Raw genomic sequence first — 16,794 nt, forward strand, 5'->3', positions numbered from 1 at the left:
AAGAACTGTCAATCCAGAATTCTATATCCAGCTGAAAGATCCTTTCCAGTGAAAAGGTCCTTCAGGAATAAAATGGAAATAAAGGCATTCTCAGGAGAGGGAAAACTAAAAGTATCTGTCACCAGCAGACATACTATAAATGAACAGCTGAAAAAAATTTTCTAAACAAAAAGCAAACAATAAAGGAAGGAATATTGGAACATCAGTAAGGAAGAAAGAACATATTAACATATTAACATAATAGTAAGCAAAAATATTGGTATGTACAATAGACTTTCCTTCTTCTCTGGAGTTTTCTAAATTATGTTGACAGTTGAAGTAAAAATTATAACTATCTAATGTGATCCTAAATATATGCAGAGAAAATATTTAAGCAATTATATTATAAACAGAAAAGATAGTGGGACATAAAAGTAAGTGCCCTACACTTCACTTGAGCTTGTAAAATGATGGCACTAGAAGATTGCATGTCTCAACAGTTGCAGAAAAAATTTGATAAAACTCAACAAACGTTCCTGATAAAAAGTCTAGCAAACTAAGGATAGACAGAAACTTCTTCAACCTCTTAAGGGAACATCTATGAAAAGCCTATAGGTAACATCATTCTTAATTGTGAATGACTGAGTGTTTTCCTCTTAAGATCAGAAACTCTCACAAATTCAACATTGTATTGAAGGTTCTATCCAGTGCAACAGCAAGAAATGGAAACAAAAGATTGAGATTGGAAATAAAGAAGAAAAGCCATCTTTATTTGTAGATGACATGAGCGTGTGTGGAGAAAATCCTATGAAAAAAAGACTACTAGAACTAAAAATGTGACTTTAGCAAAAATATAGAATATAAGGCTAATGTACAAAAATCAATTATGTTTCCATATACTTGCAATGAACAACTGGAATTGAAATTTTAAAAATACCATTTATAATGGGTCAAAACTTATAAAGTAGGGCAAATGTGATAAAAGATAGAAAGAGCTATACATTGAGAATTATAAGGTAATTGCTGAAATAAATTAAAGAAAACCTAAGTAGGTTCATAGGTCAGAAGACTCAATATTTTTAAGGTGTAAATTTTCACCAAATTGATCTTAAAATAATTTGAATTGTAAGTTCTCATTAAATTCATCCATAAATTCAATGCAATCTTGATCAAAATCTCATAAGGGTTTTTTTTTTTTGGTAGAAATTGACAAACTGATTCTAAAATTTGAATGGAAATGGAAGGGACCTAGCACAGTCAAAACAACTCTGCAAAGGAAGAACAAAGTTGAAGGACTAACATTGCTTGATTTTGAGACTTGTTATAAAGCTACATTAATCAGGACAGTGGAGCCTTCTATTATTGGCATTGCTTATATGGAAGCAACCAACAATCCTTCCCTCTCCATAATAATGCTCCTGAAATCGAGAGGTAGAGTCTCATACTCTTCTTCTTGAACCTGGTCTGGCCATAGCGACTTGCTTTCCTTACAGAATATGGCAAAAGAAACTATAGGATGTGTAAGCTAGGTCACAGGAAACTTTGCAGCTTCCGCCTGGGTCTCTTGAAACATTTGCTTTCGGAAAAGCCGTTCTAGGGTAAGCCACTACTAAGAAGTCTGACTTTCCTGAGAATGCCGTACTGTGAAGAAGTGAAAACTAGACACATAGAGAGGAGGTAGGGAGAGAATTAGAAGCTCAATCATTCCCCAGCTGTTCCAGCCTACTCCACTGAGGTGCTAGATATGGAAATGAAGGAGTCATATGGGGCCTTCAGCCTCCTTGAGCCTCCAGATTGCTGCTCCAGCCATCATCCAACTGCAAATGCATGAGAAACCCCAAGTAAGAATTGCCCAGCTGAACCTGGCCAACCTCCAATATCGTGAGATATTGTTGTTTCAAGGCCAAAAAATAAATCAAGACAAACATCAATGGAACATTAGAATCAAGAGTACAAAAATACACTGATTTTTGACAAAGACATAAAACAACGCAGTAGAGAAATGTCTTTTCAACAAATGTTGAGGAAACGATTGGCTAAACACATGCAAAAAAGTAAACTTTGCTCCACGCCTCACACCATATTTAAAAATGAGTTCTGGGCCGGGCATGGTGGCTCACGCCTGTAATCCTAGCACTTTGGGAGGCTGAGGTGGGTGGATGGCCTGAGCTCAGGAGTTAGAGACCAGCCTGGGCAACATGGTGAAACTCTGTCTGTACTAAAATACAAAAAATTAGCTGGGTGTGATGGCACGCACCTGTAATCCCAACTACTCGGGAAGCTGAGACAGGATAATCGCTTGAACCTGGGAGGCGGAGGTTGCAGTGAGCCGAGATGGTGCCATTGCACTCCAGCCTGGGCGACAGAGTGAGACTCTGTCTCAAAATATAAATAAATAAATAAATATAAAAATGAGTTCAAAATTGATCATTACAGATTGGAATTTCTACAGCTTCTAGGAGAAAATTGTTGTGACTTAGGCTAGGCAAAGATTTCTTACATCAAAAGCATAATCTGTAAAAGAAAATATTGACAAATTGGATTTCTTTGAAATTAAAAACAAAAGACATTGTTAAGAAAGTGAAAGAACAAACTACAGGCTTGAAGAAAATATTCGCAAATCATATACCTAATAAGGAATTTGTATCCAGAATACATAAAGAACTCCCAAAACTCAATAATAAGAAATCAAACAATCCAAATAAAAAAGCGGACAAAATATCTAAACAGACATTTCACCAAGGAAGAGTTATGAATGACAAACAAGTATATGAAAAGCGTCCCATCATTATTAGTCACTAGGGAGATGCACATTAAAATCACAACGAGACACCACCATGCACCCATTAAAATGAGTACAATAGAAAAGACTGACCTTAGGAAGCACTGTCAAGGATGCAGCTCAAAGGAATCTCTCATACAGTGATAATGGGTTTTAGAAATGACAGGGCTGTCATTAACCAAATCTTTTCCAATTGTAGTAAAGGTATTACTGTCTAAATTTCAGTCTTCCTCTTCATAGGGCCACGGTAAAACCAGCTTTCCAGTGTCTCACAAGGGTACCCCGACAGCAGTGAGCTTTGCACTTTAAGCAATGTGGGGTGGCTCTAGCTTAGAAACAATCTTTCTGGTGTTTTCTTTGAGGCACCAGACAACGAAGGTCATGAGACACAGCCTATTGTGTGTTCAATGGTCTGTCTAGCTCTCTTGGATTTGCTTGTTGGTTCCTTTAAGGTGTCTTGAAAGGCAGCACGGTGCCCAATTAAATGAAAACCAGGAAGGCATAATGCACCACGACTATCAGCAATCAACTCTAGACAGTTCGTTGAGGATAGAGCAAAACTTTGTGTTTCAGCAAGTGCTTTTCTGTCTGCCTCTCTGCCTACAGTTAGAGGAAGGGGCCAGGTTAAGGCCAGGAAAGATTCTGCTTTAGCTGATAAAGGGAAAGCTCTGTGCCAGGAACCCTGTGGTTTTCTGTCTTTGGAAGTTCTCCCCTCCGGGGCTCAGGAGGAGAGATACCTTCCTCCAAAAGCATCATATCGCCTATTGCCCAGAGGAAGCAATTCTCACACATCCCGGCCGGGAGACCCTGATCACCCCGGGCTGTGTACTCGATTTCAGGCCAACAAGACACAAAGTTTTCTCTCTTAAACGTTTTAACTGTCGAGTTCCATGCTCCGCCTCCTCGGGCTTATCCTGCAGGGATAGGCGGAGGGAGGCAGCTTCTAGGCTGGGGTGGGAGAAGCACCGGCGGCGCGCGGTGCGGTCGGTGTGGGTCCGGGAGCGCAGCGCAGCCCAGGCAGCGCGCGGCCTCGCTGTGAACTTGACCGCCAGCGAGGCTGGGCTTCTCGGGCGCTGGAGCCCCAGATCCTGACAAAGCCAGGCTGCCGGCTCAGCTTTGTGTTGTAACAGAAAAGGCTGCCTTTTACCTTTCCTAAAAACAATTCCCGGGATCTGTTAGAGGGGAGTTTCAGTCACTCTGAAATGACCAGCGAAATCTCTTAGAGCCAAAATCAGTCAACGCGGAAAAGACACTCCAATTTTTAAAACCAATAGGTAGTTGATAAATGGAGCTGTCAGTCTAGAAGCCCCGTGGGCCCAGCGTGCTTCTGCAGAGCCGGGTATTTTTAGAGTCAGCGCTCTCTGAATTCCAGCTGGTCGACCCGGCGGGGCTCCTGTTGGCCTCACAGAGCATGTGGCTTTGCGGGATGTGATGCAACCCCAGAGTGGGCTTAACTGATGCTAGGCACCAGGCTGTAGATCCAGAAACCCCGGGACACACAGAAGTCCAGCTCTCATCGCTCATCCAATTTCACTTTTTTTTTTTTTTAACCCTCAAAAGATCCAGATGCCGTTTTAGGGGGACAGGATGTATTGATTTATAAATGGAGCAATCTCCTAATCAAAATAAACATCATCCAATCATGCTCACAGGGTGGCAAATTAGTGGCAGCATATTTTGTTTTCTTTAGCAGTGATCCATGATTGATTTATGGATTAAAATGTGCCCTATGAAGTACATATATGTGAACTGTCTCCCTAAGCAGTTCCTGTTTGCCTCTGTGCCACATGCCTGGCTGAAGGAGAGAATTGTTTCTCCTCCAGGCAGGAGCTGTCTGCATAGCTCCTTGGGCTGGGACAGTGTCTGCTTAGGGCTGCTTTCGGCTTTGTCTTCTGCTCTGTCCTCTAAGCTCAGCAAAAGGCCTATAAAAAGGGAGGCCGACTCTCCTACACATCCACAGGGCCCCCAAGCTCTTCATCTGTGAAGTGGGACAATAATGCTTGTCTTACCAGTCTGATAGTGTTCTTTTGAGGATGCAGTTAATGAAGGATGGAAAAGATGCCGGTGACTGCGGCCTTTGTTGATCCACTTTGCTTGTCTGTGAGATAAAGGAGATGATACATCTTTATCAGTAATGCTTCAGTTATTTTATTTTTTAAAAACTAAATTGCAGTAAGCATTATAAAATATTACAGTTGTTACTTCTAGAATGTGGCTACACAGGTATTTATGTTATTCTCTGTGTTTTTCTGTGTCTTTCAAAGTCTTCTGATCCAATAAAAAGAAAAGAAGAGACAAGAAGAAAGAGGAGTTATACAAAATCTGGTACCCTTCACTTAGACTTTCTCTGGTTCTATGGACAGGAAAATGCTCACGAAACCCGAGTCCTGTAGGAATGAGAGGTATGACAATTGTTCATGATATTTCTCTTCCTTCCGTTGCTCTGAGAATTTACTAAAATCCTGCAGCAGGTTTCACCCCTACGCTCAACCCCATTTGTCTAAGGCAGCTGTTTGCTTGCCAGGCTGATTTGCTGGTGGGATAGGAATTTTCTAGCTGAAGAAGGGTAAGCCCAGGATGATGTCATTTATAATATTTCACTTCAATCTCCTCCTCACTCCCCAAAAATCCCTACCTGTGCCAAATAGGAGCATACACCTGTAGGAAGAGAAACTACAATCTCTAGTCATTAAAAATATGCTTTGTATGATGCAATCCCAAATGCTCTTGGGCTTAACAAAAACACAGTGCAAGACTCACATTGACATTGACATTTCCACTCCTCTAACTTAAAAACAGCCAAACTAAATTAAGTAACAACAACAAAAGTTGTTTCCCACATAGTTTGACCAGATCTTACCACCAGTCTTCAGCCTAAAACAATTTTCATGCTTGAGTTATTAACTTATGAAAATAGGCACAAAAGGGAGAAAATGTGCACAGATCCTCACTACATTATTAGTCATTGCTACAGCTGAATGCGTTCTGGTACAAAGGCATGTTATTCTGTCTGCCAGTATCTCGGTTTTGAATAAAATGCAGCTCACTAATGGGTTCTGCCTCATATACCTTTCTGTAATCATTACGTTGCCATTCTCTGTAATTTATCCTGTTTTTCATGAGGAGTGTGTCCATTAGTCAGGCGTGTGCACACACATGCACACACAGCTTTTAAGTCCCCTTTCATTTGTGGCTGAAAAGAAAGGTCAGAGAGCTGCCAGTCATTCGGGGGAAGCACCACTGCACTGATTGTGATAATATTTGGAAAACAGAGGGGTGGATGTGGTGGATGGATGTAAATAGATACTGAAAATCTAGTGAATTGAGGGCAGCAACATGAGTACATGAAGGGGATCTAGAAGCAGACTGGCAAAGGTGGAGACGGAATGGGAGAGTCTGACCTGTCCCGTGTTGATCTCTTTATCTGGGAGGGGCAGTGCGGGGCTAACATCTTCCTGGACCAGACAGAGACATCTTGCTCACTTGCTGAGTAGTCTCAAGTTTGGGGGATGAGCTCCAAGATTTCGACAGGAACCCCCTTTTGGCAGTTTCTGGCTTGGGCTCAGAGGTGCTACCCTAAGCCAGTCTGAGCCAAGTGAATAAAGGAATGGAGTTTTGAGCCTATTGATTTTTGCTTCTGTAAACTCCAGAATTAGTTATAGAAATGAAGGCTTTTGAGTGTTTACTTTTGGAAAAAAAAAGAAAGAGCAGGCAGGAAAATAATTAGGAAAAAATATGGATGAGATATTTTTTAAAAGCTTGACGAAGATCAAGGTTTTCACAAACAAGTGTGAATCACTAGAACCGGCTCCTCACAGATCAGAGGTCTGTAGGGGGCCGGGGATCTGGCAAACAGGCCCTTCGTGGGCAGGGAGCTCCCCAACAATTCTCAGCCAGCAAGAGAAGCCTTTGGCATTGTCCTCTTGAATTAGGATAACAGGATTCTCCACCATACACTTGCCTGGTTAGGGAGGCAGTAATTGTGAACCGAATTTGTTCTTTTATCCTCTTTGAAGTGTTAACGAATGCTTTGATTTGCTCTTTTCTCCTCATTAAGACAAATATGGCTCCTTTTTGCCCCCAGGAAGTTAATCTCACCTCCCAAGCCAACCAGGCATCCTTCTGCTCAGCTGAGTACAATCCCAAGGAGGTCCTCTCCTGTCAGGTGGCAGAAATGACTGTCTTGCCAAAGACCCCTCTACCAGGATTCTGACCCAGGCCCAGGTGCAGGGAATCTCAGTGCCTCACATTGTTCTGGGAGCCCAGGGTGCATCACCATGGAGCCCCAGCTCATGTGACAACATAACGGTGTTTGCAGTAATTCTCAACCCTAGATATCCTGTTCACTACGAAACACAGGCATGTTAAGTTTCCCTGATACTGTCCTGCAGAGGCTAGCAGGCTGCACAGAATTTAGGAAGACAGAGCCCCTCAAAGATCTGGAATCTTTAGCAATTATAAAGCCAAATCCTGCCCACAGCCTTCTTTTACCAGAGACAAAGCAAAATGGTTTGCCCAGAGCATCACTGCCAGACAGTGGCAGAACTGAGTCTAGAAGTGGCCTTGCTTCTCCCAGCTGACATTGAACCCCTGAGGCTCATCTGTCATCAAACTCCTACCTGCAGCCCTCACTTCCCCAATCCCAGTGCCAGGGCAAAGTCAGTGAGATAGAAATCTGCAGACTGGAGCGTGTGGGTTACTCAGAGGCCACTGAAGGTGGAACAGGTCCCTTTTGCACTGTCTTGCAACCAGAGGGGAACACAGGCCAGTGGGTCAGAGTGCTGGGCCCCAGAGTCACAGACACAGGGCGTGGCCCACGGGGCCCAGTGAGGACTTTCCTGCAGATGACTACAGGCTGATAGAGAGCTGGGAGGCCAGGTAAACTCTGTCGGGTGGGCAATGGGAAGGTGGACAGAGTAGTGTTCTTGAGAAAGAAATTCAAAGCTGAGAAAACCTAACCCCTCCTATCTCATTCCTTTTAGGCATAATCCCCACGGGCAACAGGCTCAGTGTCTGGCTAAATGTGCACCTCTCTTTCGAATCCCTCCTCCATCGACGAGGTTGGTATCACAAATTAGACCCTCTCCCCTATTTTCTTCTTTTCAACAATATTAACCATTTTAAGTGTACAGTTCAGCAGTGTTATGTACATTCACATTGTTATGTGACCAATCTCCAAAACTCATTTCATCCCCCAAAACTGAAATTCTTATGGATTAAACAACTCTCCATTCCCCAGACCCTGGAAGCCACATTCTTTTTTTGAGACAGAGTCTCCATCACCCAGGCTGGAGTGCAGTGGTGCGACCTCAGCTCACCACAACTTCTGCCTCCTGGGTTCAAGCGATTCTCATACCTCAGCCTCCCGAGTAGCTGGGATTATAGGTGCACACCACCACACCTGGCTAATTTTTGTATTTTTAGTAGAGATGGGGTTTCACTATGTTGGCCAGGCTGGTCTCGAACTCTTGACCTCAAGTGATCTGCCTGTCTCGGCCTCCCAAAGGGCTAGGATTATAGGCGTGAGCCACCATGCCTAGCCCACCATTGTGCTTTCCATCTCTATGCAGTGGACTACTCTAGGTACCTCATATAAGTGGAACTATAGTGTATTTGTCCTTTTTTGTCTGGCTTCAGTCACTTAGCATAAAGCCTTCCAGGTTCTTCCATACTGTAGCATATAGCACTGTTTCCTTCCGTTTTAAGGCTGAATAATATTCCACTGTATGTATAGACCACATTTTGTTTATTCATTCATCTGTAAACACTTGGGTTGTTTCTACCTTTTGGATATTGCAAACAATACTGCTATATTTGAATAAGGGTGTGCAAATATTTATTTGAGATCTTGCTTTCAATTTTTTTGGAACTTCTGGGTCATATGGTTGTTCTATTTTTAATTTTTTGAGGAACTGCCATCCTGTTTTCCACAGTGACTGTAGCATTTCATATTCCCACCAAAAGTGCAGAAGGGTTCCAATTTCCCCACAACCTTGCCAACACTTGATATCTTCCGTTTTATTGCTATTAGCCATTCTAACGGTGTGGGGTGATGTCTCATCTTAGTTTTTATTTGCTTTTCTCTAATCATTAGTGATGCCAGTCATCTTTTCACATGCTTTTTGGCCATTTATTAATATATATCATCTTTGTAGAAATGTCTATTTAAGTCCTTTGCCCATTTTCTAATCAGGTTGTTGTTGCTGAGTTACAGGAGTTCTTTATCTTCCCACTCCCTGGACCTTTTTTTGTTTGTTTGTTTGCAACTGAAAAACTAAAGGCTCAAAGAGGCAGACGGCCTGCTGAAGCCTTTGCCCAGGGGCTGCTTAGCAGCAGCAGCAGGGAAAAACTAACCCTGGCTGACCCTAGCTTAGGTAGCTACTACAGAGCTCTCAGCCCATTCTCCCAGCCACACAGTCTCAGAGCAAATACTGTCCATCAAATGCACACTCTGTGTTCAAAGCCTCATGTGCCAAATTGCTGTTTGAAAACCAATGGCAAACACTGGTTGCAGAGAACCCAGAAGCATGTTGTTTCCACTTTAATGGTGGTTCCACTTTCATATTTTTTCTCCCCTCTAAGGAAGCGGAGAGAGAAAAAACTGTTCGTGGAAAAAATATATTTAAATGGATCAGTGCCAGGGAACCATTTGCACATCTGTTCTTAACAGGTTTCAGCTGAAACTACTGAAAATATACATAGATCTGTTTATGTGGAACCAGTTAAATATGATAAGATTACAACTTGGAGGGTAACTATGGATTTGGTGGTGGAAAAAAAAAAAAAGCTCCTCCACACTTGGTCTCCGCATGCACTCATAACATTTTACCACAGATGTGTTGAGGGAATCAGATTTGCTGCAAATGGAAAAGACCTGAATTATTTGAGATTAGCTGCAAACAAACTCAAGATGTCCCCACTGCCTTTCTGCAGCACATAATTCCTGCCTCGTCTCTAATCTGGGCCCAGTCCTTTGTTATCAGAGAGGGGACTGCAGCCAGGGAATCACCCGTTTCTGAGTGAGTCTGTCTTCACTCCTCCAACTAGCCATTTAGGAGGAAGACAGTGTGCACACTGCTTACACAGAGAATGCACAGTTGTCTTCCTTGCAGTTTTCAGCATCCCAAAGGACACCATGGTCTCTTGAGGTTGTGCAGGCAGCAAGGAGGGAGTGTTGGCTGAGGGGCTCCCAATGGAGGCCCTGTGCTCCTTCTGGAGTCTTTTTCTATGTAGTTCTCACAACCACCCTATGAGGTTGCATTGTCACCCCCCCTTACAGAGATGAGCAGATTGAGGCTCCAGGCTCTAGGATAATTTGTCCAGGGCCATGCCGATAATTAGATGCTCTAAAGGAAGAAAGATGTTTCCTCCCATCTAAATATGCCTTAACAGGAGCATCACTTGAACCCAGGAGTTCAAGGCTGCAGTGAGCTATTATTGTGCCACTGCACTCCAGCCTGGGCAACACAGCAAGACCCTTCCTATATTAAAAATAAATAAACAAATAATACGTGAATAAGCCTTGAGGCAAGGCCATGACTCAAATATCCACAAGGTCTAGCAGGAGCAGGAGTGAGGGGCCCTAGGCAGCTAATATGGGGCCATAGCAGACTGACACTGGGGAAAATGCAGACATTGTGGCCCAGATCTTCTGGTTTTTGTATAGAGAACAAGAAATCACTACATTTTTGTATGATGGCTCAAATATTGAAAACAAACACAAAGCACAGCCCCTGCTATAGTTTGCAATCTCCACTGTGGGTCCTTTGCTGCCCCCAGCGGTGGGAGGAAGGGGCTGCACTGGCTTTGAACCCCCTCTGGTTGGGGACTGGGCATCTGACAATCAGGATCCTTGCCTCCTGGTGCAGGAGGTGTCTGTCACAGGCCACAGGCACCGCAGCTCATCACCCTCATCCCAATGTCCCTTCTAAACTTCATTAGACTCCTCAACTCTGGCACACTGTGAAATGTATATTCATCTATAAACATTTCTCTAATAATTTATCTCAAAAAAGTGACATCAGTCTCTAAAACGCACCACAGGACACAGGAATGGCAGTCTCATGGCCTCAAAAACAATCAGCCAAAATTAATATCTGACAATACCTCCTCCCACACCCCCAGGGGCCGGGCTGTGATCCGTAAGGTTTTCATTCTTGCTAGACCCCATGCCGTGAAAATGCACCTATTTTTATTCATCAAAATCATTTTTTTAAAATAAGCAGCCCAGCAGAAAACAATTGTGAGTGGCAGCTTCATTACATTTGGAGTTTTGGAACAAAGACAATATTGCTCACACTCTATGACCTGTTCAATGATACTGAAGTTTAATTAAAAAAAGTTAACATACTAAACTGACAACAAGGAAGGTGCAACATTGGGGTTTTTTTGAAAAATCAGGAAAGCAAAATATGCTTGACAGATTGTCTCAATTATCAATTCAATGTGACTTAACATTTGTCTTTTGGTTTTTATTTGAAACTTTCAGTTTTGAACTAGTAGGGCAATAATCCAAGCTGTACGGAACCAAAGTGGGGAGGTTGGTGGCACTCGGAGGGGAAGTTGAATAGAGGGGCCCCTATTGGCCCTTTAGGGGGCTCAAATATCATCCTGGGCAAAAGACCAGTTGTTTTCTTAAAGGTCCCACTAGAATTGGCTACTGTTCTGGGCTCCCCTAGAAAAGCCCTTGAAAGGGTATTTTTCTGAGCAAGAAACGCGGTGATGCTTCCACCACGTGACTGGTTTAAGACAGTCATTCTAGTGGACCTGATAAGTGAGAGCCAATTATTTTGAAGCAATAGAGTAAGTGGTGTGTGGGCAGCCACTGAATATTTAACCCAGCCTGAGATTCATTAATTATGAAAGACTTTTCTTCTGAGATGATGCAATAATAGAATAGGAAAATTTAAGTGCTGAAAATATGTCAATGCACTGATTTTAAAGAAGGTCATCTAAAGCAGCAAAAAGTGATCCACATCCTTTCTGGATAGTCTCTAGGACATGTCATGTCAGTTCATGTCCTAAAGCCCCATAAAAGAGAGCCATTTTCCCCCAACCACAGAGCCCTGAGATCTGGCCAGAGGTCCCATGGTGGAAGACTCACTCCCACTGTAGCCTGTGAAAGAGGAAAGCCACTGGCCCTCATCTTGGGGACCCGTGAAGACCCACCTCCCACTTGGAGCAAGTGAGGGAACTGCAGGGTATTGGGTGGGGCCTGCTATACTTCCTACAGGCTTTGGGTCTTGGAGGTAATGGTACCAGCCTCACAGTGTGGGAGTTGGAGCGTCTGCTTCCACCCTGAGAAAATAGGTATGGGAGCAGGTCACAAGCTAGGACAGTGCCTCGACCTCCCTGAGGAAAAGACCAGAATGTATTCAGAGTCCAAGGTCCAAACCAGGGGTCTGGAGTGGCAAATTTAAGGCCTTGAGGCTGGACTGGACCAGTGCAGAGTCAGGGAGCCACAGCTGTGATCTCAGGGAGGTGCTTGTCATGCACAGGGAGGAGGCTGCATTCTGTTCTCAGAGTGACAGAAAGCCACTGTTGAGTTCCAAGAGGGAGAAGCACATGGCTCAATGTGCCTTTCCCAAAGGTCATGCCAGATCTCTCTGGAGTAGGAGTCTGGACAGGTAAGAGTCTGGACCGTGGGCCAAGTGGGAGACACGGGATGGGAGACAACAGGATGGACTCTTGAGACATTTCACAGATAGAGCCAGTAAGGCACAGAGAGGCACTGGGTGAGGAAGGTGAGGGCAGGTCCCATGGATAAGGCACCTGAAATCCCTGGTTTCCCATTTAGAGGAAGAATCCAATAATTCCTACCCGTCTGAGCTGTTTTGAGGACAGAGAATGGTGCATGCCATGAGCGGCTCACAACAGGGCTCCAAGGAGTGAGGGTCTGACTGTGCTCCTATTACCTCCTTTTGTCATCGCAAGCACAGATGATGGACATCTGTCTCTAGCCATGTTACTTCTGACCCCCCAGCCCCAGCAAAGCAGGAAGTGGGGCCTGGGTGGAGAGGGGTGACAAGGAGGGTTTGAATTGATCTTTCTGAGAAATCATGTGCAACTTCACAAGCAAAACAGTTACGCAATAAACTTCCAGGTTCTTAAAACCATACTGAGGGTTACAAAAAGAAAGTTAACAGGATGCTGATGTGGACTGTGCAAATCATTACCATACTGAAAACCCTCTGTGTCCATGGTGACATATGTACAAGTGAGCTGGACGAGTGACTGCCCCCTCAGGCCAGGATCCCTGTGTCCACTCTCTGCCCTGCCTGTCCCCATCATCACTCCTAGTGAAGCAGGGACGATAGCAGAGTTCCCACTGGAGGACCAAACGTGCATCCAGCCCTGGAAAACAGTGCCACACTGAGCACACTGGACCTTCCCAGCCCTGGGCAGTGGGAAGTGCTAGAGAAGTTGATTCACAGGGGAAACTGGGACCTATCTGTGGGGTCTTCCCACTGGCTGGAAGGGTTCCTGGAGGAGGAGTTTCAGGGCTCTGTGAGGATGGATAGGAGGGCCTATGGGGCAAGGTTCACAGCATCCTGCTTGGAGAAGGACACATACCCTGTTTCCTCAGAGCCAACACATTTTCCATTCTAAATATAGCCGAAGATGACCCAAGACATCTTGAGTCCCTTGCAGGGAGACCGCAGTTTTGTAATTTTCAGCATTTCTATGATTCTGAGGAAATGAACAGTAAAGCCCGAAGCCCTTTCACTTGCATCCCCTGAGCCTGGGGACTGGCAGACAACACTCCGCCCTTTGAAAGAACCCAGGCAAGCTGGCCCTGGTGAGGAGCTCCCTTTAGCAACCAATTTTAGGAGATTCCACAATATTTTGTCAGCCTACTGTCTCCCTCCAGCAAAGTGAAGTGAGGCTTCTGTTCACCCAGGATGGGTCACTGTCACCCCAGGCCCACAATGAGTAGCTCTTTCCATGACCCTTGGGATGGTTCACTTCCGCCGTCTCCTGAGAGAGGCCCAGCCCTGACAGGCTTTCAGTCGGACAATAGATTTCAGTCTCTCCTGAAATCGTTGCTGCATCACCAGCTTTTGTAGCATTTCTGCAAAGTCTAAGATACAAGACTTTCAAAGAGGGAGCGCCCGCCACAGGCCTGGGGCACAGCGGTGACTCTTGGCTTGGAGGCGCTTCCCCGCTTGTTTGTAAGCCAGGGGATATTTTTACTATCTGAGTGGGGCCCTGTTAATTGCTTCACAAGCACTTCTGGGGAAGTTCACTTTCCAGGGACCAGCCGTTAACTCCAACAGTTCCAGCGCTTCCCAGCCAGGATGTTCAGGGCCTACATGAAGGGGCGCATTAATTATCCCTAAAGGGTTAATGACTGGAGATGTGAGGACAGTCATGTTGAGTTATATATAGCAAACAGTGAGCAAAGCAGGCAAGCACAAAAAAAGGAAGACAGAAAAAAAACCGCATGGATATACTCCCCTCCCCCAACCTTCCCTGGTCTACCCCCACCCTCCCGCAACAACACTATATATACAGACCACAGTTAAATTTGGCACAGAGACCATAGCCAAGAAGGAAAACAGATCAAGTTACACAGAGTCCTATTCAGATTTGGGCCTGGGCCTCACAGGGACAATGCTCTGCTGAGGAGAACAAGGCCATGGTGTGTTGTCAAAAAACGCACACCCGTGCGCTTTGCTTTCCTTCCAACCATTCACTGGCCCGGCCCTGGGCAGCAGGTTAATTCCCTGCTCCGCAGGTGGAGACAGATAAAACAAACCAAAATGGTGTAATGGGCTACAGGAAACCTTTCTTTCAGAACTTGATTCATCTCCAGAAAGGAAACACACGAGGACTTTGCTCTGGACGGTAATCTGTTTTCTTAGGGCAGCTGAGAGAGGCCTGGTGGCCAGGGTAAATACGGCAACTGGTAGACGGGCTTTTGGCAGGTGGAGCTGCAAGGGAGGTTTGAAACGAACACTTCCTACACTCTGTTCCCTACCAAGAGTGAGCTGTCAATCTGGCAGGATGGAGGTGCTCTGGAAAACAGCAGTGGGGAGAGAGTGGGCCACAAGGGAGAAACCTGAGCCACAGGTGCGTGCCTGGGATACCCCCTACTCCTGCAGGTTCACCTGGCAGAACTCAGCAGAAAGACTGCTCCCAAGCTCACTGCTCGAAGCTCACCACGTGGAGAAAGCAGGCCAGGACTTCTGGAATGCAACCCGGGCACATGTCAGCCTCTGCTTTGAGCAGACAAGCAGGCCCGCAGTGGGCAGGCTGCCATCGAGGGTGGCCTGAGCCTCTACTGGATGTAAAGCTGGGCACGGAGAAGGCCAGATACCTTTTAGTCATTGGAATCGTCCCCACCAGCAGGCACGCAGGACACCTCAAGGAGATGAGACAGCCAGCTAGCACGTAACAGTCAGGGCTGCATAGAGCATGATAGTCGTAAATACAATCCCTCATGCCACCTTCGTGTGTGGGTCTTTTAAAAGACATTCTATCTTGTTGTCCCATTTGATCTTCACCTGACCCTAGATGGGTCGGGCAGGGCAGAGCATCACCCTTGTTTTACAGTGGAGGAAATGGAGGCCCAGCAAAGCCACTTCTTGCCTGAGTGGGGACAGCTGGTTCAAAGATAGCCCTTTGCCCAGCCCTCTGGACAGATAACACCTCCGGGACAGTCTCTGTGGTGCAGGCAGTGGTTTGCACATTTGAGTGTGCACCCAAATCAAGGGGGCCATCCTCGGCCTGATATGGCCTGCTCCCCTCAGGTTGGGCCTGGGACTTCTGCGTGGGCCCCGGGCCCCAGCACCAAGGTGGGCATCCAGTGATCTTAGTTCACACTGGGCTTTTCCATGGACACAAGCTTAGTCTGCATTGGCAAAGTGGGGACAATAGCTCAGCATGTGTCTAGGGCTGCCTCAAACAGTGACGGACGCAGAGAATTTCATCTCCTTTCCCTGCATGATTTAATGGGCTCTCTAACATGAACTCCCTGTGTAGAAAGAATGTGGTTATGGGCTGAGTTGCGTCTCCTCCCCCAAATTCATGTGTTTAAGTCTGAACCTTCAGTTCCTCAGGATGTGACCTTATCTGGAAATAGGACCATTGCAGGTGTAATTAGTTAAGATGAGATTATTCTAGAGTAGGGTGGGCCCCTAATACAACATGACTGGTGTCCTTATAAAAGGGGGAAATTCGGACACACACACACACAGGGAGAATGCCCTGTGAAGATGCAGAGAGAGGTTGGGGTGGTGCTTCTGCCAGCCAAGGAACACCAGCAGCTGCCAGCAAACACTAGAAGCACGAATGATTCTCCCTCATGGCACTCGGAAGAAACCTACACTGCCCAAGCTGACCTTGGACGTTCATCCTCCAGAACTTCCAGGCAATCATTTTCAGTTGTTAAGACCCTCAGATTGTGGAGCTTTGTTATGGCCTTCCTGGAAGATGAACCCAGATGATATAAAGGCTGAAGAGTGGAAAACTGATGTCTGTGGTTAGTTTACCTTGAAAACCAAACATGAGGCCCCTTCCAGCTGTGTTCTACAGACATCGATTCTGCTTTATTGTTTGAACCAAGAGTAGTACGCCACAACTGTGAACACAGTCCACAAGTTTTCTACTCCAGACAATCTCTTTAGCAGAGAGAAGGTAATATCTGTCTTCCTTCTCCAAATCCTAACCCTACTTTGTTCTCAATAGAAATTATATTGTGTCTAAGTCTCCCAAAATGTCTCAAAAGCAAGACAAACACCCACTTCCTCTTTTGGAAACTGATGGGACCCTCTACAAATTACATGTGGAGACATCACTCTTTCCCAACCAACATAGAAACTCAAACTCTTGTCAACTTTCCTGGTATCCCAACTTGCTTTCAAGAGAAAACTAAAAACTCATTCACGTGAATAAAGTATGAATGACGGTCAAGAGCTTAAAGCGTTAGCTGTCCTAGGTGGGGAATAAGCTCACAAAGAACAACGGTAAAGAGGCACATGTCAGGAGTGGGAGCCCACTTTGCCTTGTACCCTAACCAGGTATGTAGTCCT

The 16,794-nt window shown here is 45.2% G+C and overlaps 1 long non-coding RNA gene across 1 annotated transcript in view; it reads right to left on the reverse strand.

Annotated features, from left to right (window-relative positions):
* Positions 1-16,794, reverse strand: part of LOC129461905 (uncharacterized) — a 266,171-nt gene that overhangs the window by 133,486 nt on the left and 115,891 nt on the right. Inside the window, exon 2 of the long non-coding RNA XR_008650719.2 lies at positions 4,771-4,859. This is a non-coding gene — a long non-coding RNA (uncharacterized lncRNA). The remainder of the gene's footprint in view (positions 1-4,770; positions 4,860-16,794) is intronic.

The sequence above is a fragment of the Symphalangus syndactylus genome, chromosome 14 (genome assembly GCF_028878055.3).
Source record: "Symphalangus syndactylus isolate Jambi chromosome 14, NHGRI_mSymSyn1-v2.1_pri, whole genome shotgun sequence".
Lineage (NCBI taxonomy): Eukaryota > Metazoa > Chordata > Mammalia > Primates > Hylobatidae > Symphalangus > Symphalangus syndactylus.